The sequence below is a fragment of the Zea mays genome, chromosome 1 (genome assembly GCF_902167145.1).
Source record: "Zea mays cultivar B73 chromosome 1, Zm-B73-REFERENCE-NAM-5.0, whole genome shotgun sequence".
NCBI classification, from domain to species: Eukaryota; Viridiplantae; Streptophyta; class Magnoliopsida; order Poales; family Poaceae; genus Zea; species Zea mays.
This window is the reverse complement of record NC_050096.1, coordinates 38,853,119-38,863,544: the sequence shown is the minus strand read 5'-3', so window position 1 is coordinate 38,863,544 and position 10,426 is coordinate 38,853,119. Positions and strand designations below refer to the sequence as shown.

General features: G+C 47.6%; 1 pseudogene; it reads right to left on the bottom strand.

Moving 5' to 3' along the window:
* Nucleotides 1-5,217: 5,217 nt before the first annotated feature.
* Nucleotides 5,218-6,158, bottom strand: LOC109943607 (uncharacterized; annotated as a pseudogene).
* Nucleotides 6,159-10,426: the final 4,268 nt, after the last annotated feature.

Here is a 10,426-nt window from a genome sequence, read left to right as displayed (position 1 = left end):
TAAAAGTACAAGCGTGACGCAAAAAGCAAATGCCCAGTCCGCGTGAACAGTACGGGGGTACTGTTCACCTATTTATAGGCACGGGACACAACCCATATAAAATTACATCCATGTCCTTTACATTTGGTAGTAGTTCTATAGTAATCCACCGAGGTTTAAATAGCCTTTTCATCTTTAAGTCGGTTTCCTTTTCTGCAGACACGCCGAAGCTTTCCTGCTCACTCCTTCGGCGCTGTATCAACCTTCGTATTCTTCGAGCTTCTCCCACTGTGGTACCGATTCAAGTCCGAAGATACCTGTTCACACATTATACTCCAAAAACACTGTTAAATCATGTTTTTGAGGACCTTCGGAAGCCGAAGGCCCCCAACAGATAGAGAGGTCAATGTCATCTTCGGCGGACACGGATCGCAGGAGAACTAAAGACAACAAAAGCTCAACGACCGCTAGATACTGGTGGCAACTACCGGTCCTCCCGCCCCATACCGATGGTCGGAGCACCCGATCACTTTCACTCGGGCAGACCAGTGGCTCAACTTCGACCACCCAGGCAAATACCCGCTCCTCGTCGATCCAGTGATTCGAGAGAGCAGGGTGAAGAAGGTATTAGTGGACGGGGGGAGCAGCATCAACGTCACCTTCCCCCGGACACTCCAAGGCTTGGGAGTTCACCTCAAAGAACTCCACGAGTCAGACACTCCTTTCTTCGGCATCGTGCCAACTAAAGGAGAGTACCCGCTGGGCCACATCTACATGCCAGTCACCTTCGAAACTCCAGAAAACTACAGAACTGAGTTCCTGAGGTTCGAGGTGGCAAACTTTGACAATGGATACAACGCCATCATCGGGAGGCCCAGATTAGCGAAGTTCATGGCTATTCCACATTATACATACATGATATTGAAGATGCCTGGACCGCAAGGGATCATAACTGTGTGCGCCGACTTCCAAGGCGCCGCAGAATGTTTCCGAGTGGCTATGCAGGCGACCCTCTCCACCAAACCATCGGTGATTTCCTCTGCACGGGCAAACTCAAAGCCTGAGGAAGACCTCGCAGTCCCCGCAAACGAAGCACAAGCCGTGACCTCTATGCGGCCGACTGAAGAAACCAAAAGGATCAACCTCGGGTTCGCTGATGAGCGCAGAACCGCCATCATCAGCTACAGCCTGAATGACAAATAGGAAAGCGTGCTCGTCCAGTTTCTGCAAGATAACCGAGACGTATTCGCATGGCAACCTGCGGATATGCCGGGAGTACCAAGAGAGCTGGCCGAGCACAATTGAAGGTCTACCCCCAGGCGAGGCCAATACGCCAAAAATTACGTCGCTTTACGCCCGACAAGAGACAGGACATCCATGCTGAGCTGGCTCGCTTGGTCGCGGCCGGATTCATTAGAGAAGTGTTACACCCTGTTCTTGTACTCAAAAAGAATAAAGTGGATTGGCGCATGTGCGTTGATTATACCGATCTCAACAAACACTGTCCGAAGGATCCCTTTGGGCTTCGTAGGATCGACCAGGTGGTGGACTCAACCGCTGGATGCTCTATGCTGTCTTTCTTGGATTGCTACTCTGGGTATCATTAGATTAGTCTGGCAAAAGAAGACGAGGAAAAAACGACATTTATCACCCCGTTTGGAGCCTTCTGCTATACCTCCATGCCGTTCGGCCTCAAAAACGCTGGAGCGACTTATCAGAGAGCTATTCAAACATGCTTAGCCAGTCACTGGGGCAAGCGTGTGGAAGCTTATGTGGACGATGTGGTGATCAAAATAGAAAATTCAGAAAATTTCATTGAAGATTTACAACTGGTTTTCAACAGTCTACGGCGATATCGATGGAAGCTTAATCCCGAAAAATGTGTTTTCGGGGTACTAGCAGGAAAGTTACTCGGGTTTATTGTCAGCCACCGGGGAATTGAAGCTAATCTAGACAAGATTGAAGCTATCATGAGGATGGAGGCACCGCGATCATAGAAGAAAGTTCAGAGACTTACCGGATGTATGGCAGCCCTGAGCAGATTTATATCCAGGCTGGGAGAAAAAGGCTTACCATTTTATAAGTTACTCAAGAAGGTGGACAAATTTCAGTGGACCTCAGAAGCACAGGAAGCCCTAGATGCATTGAAAAAGTTCTTGACAGCACCGCCAGTGCTAAAACCGCCACGCCAAGCCACGCTGACTCAACCAGCAGAAGATCTGCTATTATATATCTCTTGCACGACTCACGTGGTGAGCACCGCGTTGGTAGTTGAGCGAACAGAAGAAGGACACACATACCCAGTACAACATCCTGTTTATTTAAACAGTGAAGTTCTGGGTCCCTCGAAGAAGAAATACCCTCAAGTTCAGAAGCTATTATATGCAGTACTTCTAACTGCACGCAAGCTCCGTCACTACTTCGACGACCACAAAGTCATAGTAGTCACCGGATTTCCAATAGGAGATATTCTTCACAACAAAGAAGCCATCGGGAGAATAGCCAAGTGGGCCTGTGAGCTGGGATCTCATGACATTGAATTTCGACCTCGCACTGCCATAAAAACTCAAGCACTGGTTGATTTTGTATCGGAGTGGACCGAACAACAAGTACCAGATAACCCAGAAACTGCAGACGTATGGCGAATGTATTTTGATGGCTCGTTAAAGCTGCAGGGAGCAGGCGCAGGGATCCTCTTTACTACACCTAGAGGCGAACACCTCAGATATGCCCTTCAGTTGCTATTTCCAGCCTCTAACAACGCAGCCGAGTACGAAGCTCTGATTCACGGGTTGAACATTGCCGTATCGCTGGGCATCAAGAGACTAATGGTGTATGGAGACTCCCTGGTGGTCATAAGTCAGATAAACAAAGAATGGGATTGCTCGAATGATTCCATGGGAAAATATTGCACCGCTGTCCAGAAACTAGAAGATAAATTTGAAGGATTGGAGTTTCATCATGTGGACAGAGACCGCAACACAGCAGCAGATGCATTGTCTAAGCTAGGGTCCAGTCGGGCTCAGGTCTCGCCTGGAGTCTTTGTCCAAGAAGTGCCGCACCCGAGCATTTCAACAGATCGGATAGAAGAATGCAATACTCTGAGCCAACCAGAATCAAATCCTGATGACTGGAGAGAGCCGATCATCAGATATATAAGGAATGAAGAGGAGCCAGATGACAAAAATACAGCCGAGCGTATCGCAAGGCAGTCAGCTCATTATACGCTCATTGGGGACACAATATACAGAAGGGGCGCGTCAGGAGTCCTCATGAAGTGTATTCTTTTAGATACTGGAAAGCAACTTCTAGATGAGGTCCATGCTGGGCAATGTGGAGTGCATGCAGCATCCAGGACCATGGTTGGGAAGGTCTTCAGGTCGGGTTTTTACTGGCCAACAGCAAAAAGTGACGCAGCCAAGTTAGTTCAGAGGTGCGAAGCCTGCCAATACTTGTCGAAACAACAGCATCTACCGGCACAGCAACTACAAACCATACCTATAACATGGCAATTTGCATGCTGGGGATTGGATATGATCGGACCTTTCAAAAAAGCTCAAGGAGGATACACTCATGTACTGGTTGCTATTGACAAGTTCACTAAGTGGATAGAATTCAAACCCATTGCTTCCTTAACTTCAGCTAAGGCAGTGGAATTCATACAAGACATAATATTCAGGTTTGGAATACCGAACAACATCATAACTGACCTGGGATCCAACTTCACAAGCTCAGAGTTCTTCGACTTCTGCGAGCAAAAGGGCATTCAGATCAAGTATGCCTCCGTGGCACACCCGAGAGCCAACGGGCAGGTAGAAAGAGCCAATGGGATGATTTTGGAGGCGCTTAGAAAGAAAGTTTTCGACAAAAATGAAAAGTTCGCAGGAAAGTGGATCAAGGAATTGCCATACGTCGTTTGGAGCCTGAGAACTCAACCTAGTCGAGCCCTGCATGGAAACACTCCTTTCTTTATGGTCTATGGTTCGGAGGCAGTGCTACCTGCCGATCTCAAGTTTGGAGCACCAAGGTTGATCTTTGAAAACATAGCAGAAGCTGAGGCTACTAGGCTGGAGGATGTCGATGTACTCGAAGAAGAACGACTAAACACGGTGATTCAATCAACACGGTATCAACAAACTCTGAGGCGCTATCACGATAAGGCCATACGACGTCGATCCTTTGCAGTGGGAGATCTCATCCTCCGCCGAATTCTAACGGGGGAGGAGCGGCACAAATTGTCACCTCTATGGGAAGGACCATTCATAGTAGCTGAAGTCACTCGGCCTGGATCATATCGACTCACACAGATGGATGGCACAGAAGTCGGGAACTCATGGAACATAGAACATCTGAGGAAGTTTTATCCTTAGCTACATTTCAAAAGCTATTGGGGCAGCAATGTATTCTGTAAACCGGGAAACGCATCATTAATAAAGAGGCTTCATGAATTCTTCGTTTTGCGTTCTTGCTCAAATCAGGGTGACTACTATACCCTACTAACGGAGCAATCGGCTTAAGTCGGCGACGACTTAAGACGGTGCAACATGCTCACGCTTACTTAACTCGGGGTGACCACTATACCCTACTAACGGAGCAATCGGCTTAAGTCGGCGATGACTTAAGACGGTGCAACATGCTCACGCTTACTTAACTCGGGGTGACCACTATACCCTACTAACGGAGCAATCGGCTTAAGTCGACGATGACTTAAGACGGTGCAACATGCTCACGCTTACTTAACTCGGGGTGACCACTATACCCTACTAACGGAGCAATTGGCTTAAGTCGGCGATGACTTAAGGCGGTGCAACATGCTCATGCTTACTTAACTTGGGGTGACCACTATACCCTACTAACGGAGCAATTGGCTTAAGTCGGTGATGACTTAAGATGGTGCGACATGCTCACGCTTACCTAAGGGTGACCACTATACCCTGCCAACGGAGCAATTGGTTCAGGCCGGTGATCACTATACCCCTGACAGCGGAACGGTCGATTTAAGCTGGCAACGACTTAAATTGGCGCGGCACATTCGACACATTCGCAACTATTCATCCCAGGGCGATTTCTATGCCCTACGAAAAAAATTCAAAACCATCATGAGGCACTTTCTTCTACAATTGTAGATACCGTTGAACTCTAACAACAGGAAAACAATAACAGTATTCGGTACCGAAAAGTGTTTTCCAACAAAACATCCAAGCACACTAACCAGGTACTCAAAGCATTCAGTGTTTTCTATCTGGAAATGTTTTTCTCAGGAGCGACCGACGAGGAAGGGCGACTCGAAGAATCAGGAGCGGCATTCACATTCGCCACTATGTCGTCGGGAACAACCACGCTAGGTCTCCTCATCAGAATTCGCCCCGCGCGAACGGCTTTGTCCATGGCCTTGTCACGCTGGGCCTTCAGAGTAGCAGAAGTATCTTCAGCGGCCTTGACAGCCAACCGAGCGGCCTCTAGCTCCCGGGCTATTGACTTTTTGGAAGCACGCAGATCCTTGATGACAGTATCCTTGTTCGATACCAATTGCCTGAGGCGAATCATATCATCCAGAGACTCTTGCAGCTTGTAGCGATGGTTATCCAAGTCCTCCATGGTAAAACGATGACTCCTCTCCAAGATAGTCAACGAGTTGCTGGCATCACGGTATAGCTTTTCCAGATTGTCACGAGAAGTGGCAAGGGCATGTTTTTCCTCCTGCAGACAAGGATCAGTTTCTCCAAACGTCGAGCAAGCAATAAGAACACAATAAACAAAGCCAAGATTCCCATGTCACCTTTTCAGAGTCGAGCTGAGCATGGAAAGCAGAGTTCAGCGTGTTAGCATCATTCAGAGAAGCAGAGACCCAGACCAGTTCAGCCTGACCCTGGGAATACTTTTATTCAAGATCAGAGCACTGTCGGGCCAGTTCAGGCTGACCTTGAGTATGTTTTTCTTCAAGATCAGAGTACTGTCGGGCCATGTCTATCAGGAAACAGTCAAGCAAGAGTGTTTAGCTATAAGGCAGATTACTCAAATAGCCAATGAAGGCAAAAAGGGCACTAACCAGCATTTGCCATCTCCAAGTCAGATATTCACCACTGAAGTAACACTGGATTCCAATGCATTAGGGACAAAGCCCCTTCTAGGACAGAGGTCCCCTGTGATTTCAACCGGCTAGCCATTTCATCCACCAATGCCTGACGATAAAAACAGATGAGCATAATAACGATAGTCTACCTGAAGTAAAAGTCAGGGCAGAAGAAACCAAGATACCTGGAGGATAGAGAAGAATGAGGGAACCCCTAAGTCGTGGGAAATCAACCGATGGCTTACTGAAGGGCCACGAACTGGAACAACCCGCAATGCATCATTGGGAACCAAGTCAGTGTCACCAGCAGAAGTCAGAACTCTGTCATTGGGAACGTTGACCTCTAAAACGACCTCTTGACACGAAACTCGTACTGCTGCTATACAATCAGAGTGCAGAGGAGAAGATCCCACATGAACATCCATGGAAGTGTTAGAGGGAGAACCAACTCGAACACCCTCGGGGGCTGGGTTATCGCTTGCGCTACCCATCGGAGTCGGATCATTCCCGGCAACACCCTCGGGGGCTGGGTAAGCGCCAGCACCATCCTTGAGGGTCGAGTTCTCTGCAGCAGCCACCTCTAAGGCTGAAGGTCCTTCAGTCACTTCCATGGGAGCAGTGCAATCCAGACCAACTTCCTGACCCTCAAGACCGCGCTCCAAGGTTGATGAGGCGCGAGACGCTGCCCGGGATGACCCCAACCCGGCATCAAGCACATCAGCATAAACATCCATCGCGCCACCATCTGCCGGCTCTGACAATAGATCTTCTGGAACCATATCCTCAAGAGCCTGATCAAAGTTGGCCAGAGACACTTCTTGTAAATCAACAAGAGCAGACAGGGCTGGAGAAGGAACACCACTGCTTTCGCCACTGGCAATGTAGCGTCGGCTGTTCTTCCGAGTTAGAGGGATTTCATCCTCCTCCTCCTCACCATCATCGACAACGCGGACAGTACACACATTGGGTTCAGCGTCATCCAGGTTACACCCATTGGGGTCCACGTCGTCTAGGTCACACCCATTGGGGTTAATAGCAGGCAGGCTACACCCATCGGGATTAGTTTCAGCAAATGCAGGCACTGTCACTTCTTCAGCAGCAGGAACGGAAGGACCAACATCCTGATCAAAACTAGACACTTGATGAAGATGTCTCTTCTTCTGTTTCTTCCCGTCAGCAGGAGAAGCAGGCTGATTGGCTCGGCGAGAACGCTTCGGACGAACGTTGTCAGACTTCTGAATATCTAAAGCTTCGCTATCATCTGGGATGGGCGCTACCGCCAGTGTTTCAGTAGGGACTGCATCAGAAGAATCTTCAGCTAACATATCCAGCATGGCACTTATCTCCGCGTCACTTGGATTCAAAGGCACCTCAGAATGAACCTGCCTCTCGTCGTCAGGAATCTCTCCGAGTGAGGCAACCAAAGCACTAACTTCTTCTTCGAGAGAGGGTCGTACTCTAAGGCCCAAACCGCTATCATCAGCAGGAGGATTTGACACGAAACTGATAAAGGCCTGGGAGGGAGGCAAATTCCAGGCCGAGTATGCAACAGGAGTGTCGATGTTCGACACCTTGCCTCTGAGTATCATCTCGAGCCGGTTCACCAAGTCCACAGTAGGAATTCTTCTGTTGGTCACCCGGGTTGAATCAGCCAAGCCTCGGTACAGATAGGCCGGATATGCTCTGTCTTTCAATGGCTGAATGTTCTTGAAAAAAAGTCAATGACCACAGCTTCTGCAGTCAAACCCCTTTCTTTCAACAATCCAACTTCTGCTAATAGAGCCCTTGCCTCAGCCACCTCCTGGTCTGTGGGGGATTCGGTCCAGCTCGGAGTGCGAACATCCGCCTGTCTTCCTGACCGTGGGGGGAGGGAATTCCCATGATTCTCCATGATGAACCATTCCAGGCGCCATCTCTTGATGCTGTCCTTGAGTGGGATGTCAAGGTAATCAGACTTCCTTCCGCGGCGCATCTCCAAGCTCGCGCCCCCCACCAGCTGGTGCTGCCCCCCGGCCATCCCAGGCCGACAGCGGTACAGATACTTCCAAAGGCCAAAGTGGGGGCAAAACACCAAGAAAGGCTTCGCATAAATGGACAAAAACAGAAACTTGCAGAATAGAATTGGGATTCAGATGGGTCAGATTCAAGCGATAGAAATCAAGGAGACCGCAGAAGAAAGGAGAAATGGGTAGAGCAAGTCTGTGGATAAGAAAAGGAACATAAATGACGGATTCGTGAGTGTCTTCTATCGGAACAGTGACCCCACGGCAGATCCGCCACGAACAGAGCTCCTTCGGAGGAAGAACCCCGATGGAAACGAGATGAAGTAGGTCGGATTTAGAGACAACAGACATATAGTTACCTACGAAAGGAAACTGACTGTTGGGATCAATGGGAGGAATGATTGCGACAGACGAACTCGAAGCTTTCCGCTTGGGCGCCATCTCAAACCTTGCTAGCGAACGGAGCGGAAGCGATATTGCAGGAAAGCAGAGAAAGCCTGGATGCAAAAAAGCAGAAACTAGGCACGGAGCGTGGAGGCGTGCGACAGTGCAGTACATAAGGGATTTCCCCAGGCCAGATGTCATTTCTAAAAAGTGCCCAGTCATCACCCAGCCGTTATTTCTAAAACGCTGGCGTGCCATGTCATCACCCAGTCGTTATTTCTAAAATGCTGGCGTGCCATGTCATCACTCGGCCGTTATCTCCAAAACGGCCAACGCGGCCCAAATTGACTCAGTTGTTGTTTCTAAAAACGTTGGCGTTATTTAACTTGACTCGGCCACTACTTTCAAAGTGGCCGACGTGGTCCGTTATCACTCGGCTGTTACCTCTAAAACGCCGACGTCACCAGTAACCGCTCGGTCGTTATTTCTAAAACACCGACGTGGCCCGTTATCGCTCGGCTATCACCTCTAAAAAGCCCCAACATCGCTGATAATCACTCGGCCACCACTACTAAAGCGCTGGCATCGTGAAGAAGGCGATCTGAAGCACGGCTCAACGATTCTAAGTTGCTACTCAAGCATTACGTTCAGAAACAGCCTCTGCAGTAGGCATCAACACAAACGACAATCAGCAAGAAGGCGGAATGATACGCACGAGAGGAATTGAAATCATTCTTCATTATACGGGAAGTACTACCGAACTTACAAATCAACTCATTATGAGTCGATGACCTCCCTACTACTACACTATACTTCACTACTCTATACTACTAACTACTACTACATTATGTCATTATACTACTACTAATCTATACTAATAATTAAAACCAGTGGCATTTAGCCTGGCCTTGTTGCTGCCCTTGCTGCTGCCCCTGCTGCCACCCATGCTGCCGTCTTCGCCGTCGCCGTTGCCACCCTTGCCGCCGCCGTCGCCATTGCCTCCACCGCCATCACTGCTGCCGTCGCCGTCGCCTCCGTCGCCGTAATACATATTTTGGCCTTGAAAGCCAATTGCACATAATTAGGTTAATGAGAACATAGCTATATCATACAGAATGTGAAGTGCATTGTGTCATAGTATAAGTGTGACGCTCATGACAGTTTATGCACTGATGAAAGCATGTTATAAACAACTTAAGCATTTCCCTTAAGGATTTCAAAGAGGCTTAAGGACCATCCACCTTTGGAACAAAGGCAGCTTATCCTCGTTACAAGGCTAAGCTTTAAGCTCTTTGACAATAAAAACACTTCACCCATCTTTAACAAAGATGCATAAGATCAGTAATGAAATATTTGAGAAGTTAAACTAGGTATGAAGCAGGGATAATGCATGGACATGCTTTCTCTTCCTTTTATACAAGATATGCAAAGAAAGTATATAAAAGGGAGATTTAGGTACATGTACAAATGAGATGAAGTAGTTTTACCCTTTTGTACCTTCACATAGAGACGCTCTCTTCATTGTGCTTTGCTCTCAGTCTTAGCTGCTTAAGACCTATACTCAAGACAGTATATGGAAATATTTTGCACAAGAGAGAGTTCTACAACTAGTGATCCTTCTCCAAGTCATTGTTAGAATATATTAAGTGGATCACCAATTGCATAAATGTATCATGAATTCTCCTTTTAACATAGTGCACATCAAGATAGATATCGATTAATAGTATATAAGGCACTAAGAAACATGAGTGTTAATTGAAGTTATTCAATGATCAAACAAATAATGGGTGTGATCAAAAGAACAACATATGCATTAAATAATAATAGGAGAATCCACTTAATATGCTACTTTAGCAATGAGAGCAACAATCCTTGATAAAAGCGACATTATTTTAACAAGTTGGATTGATATGTAGTAGCATACTTCATGAGAAACTTATTCTCATAGTTGAGACTAAATGAGAGTACTAAGATAAAGTGTTAGTCT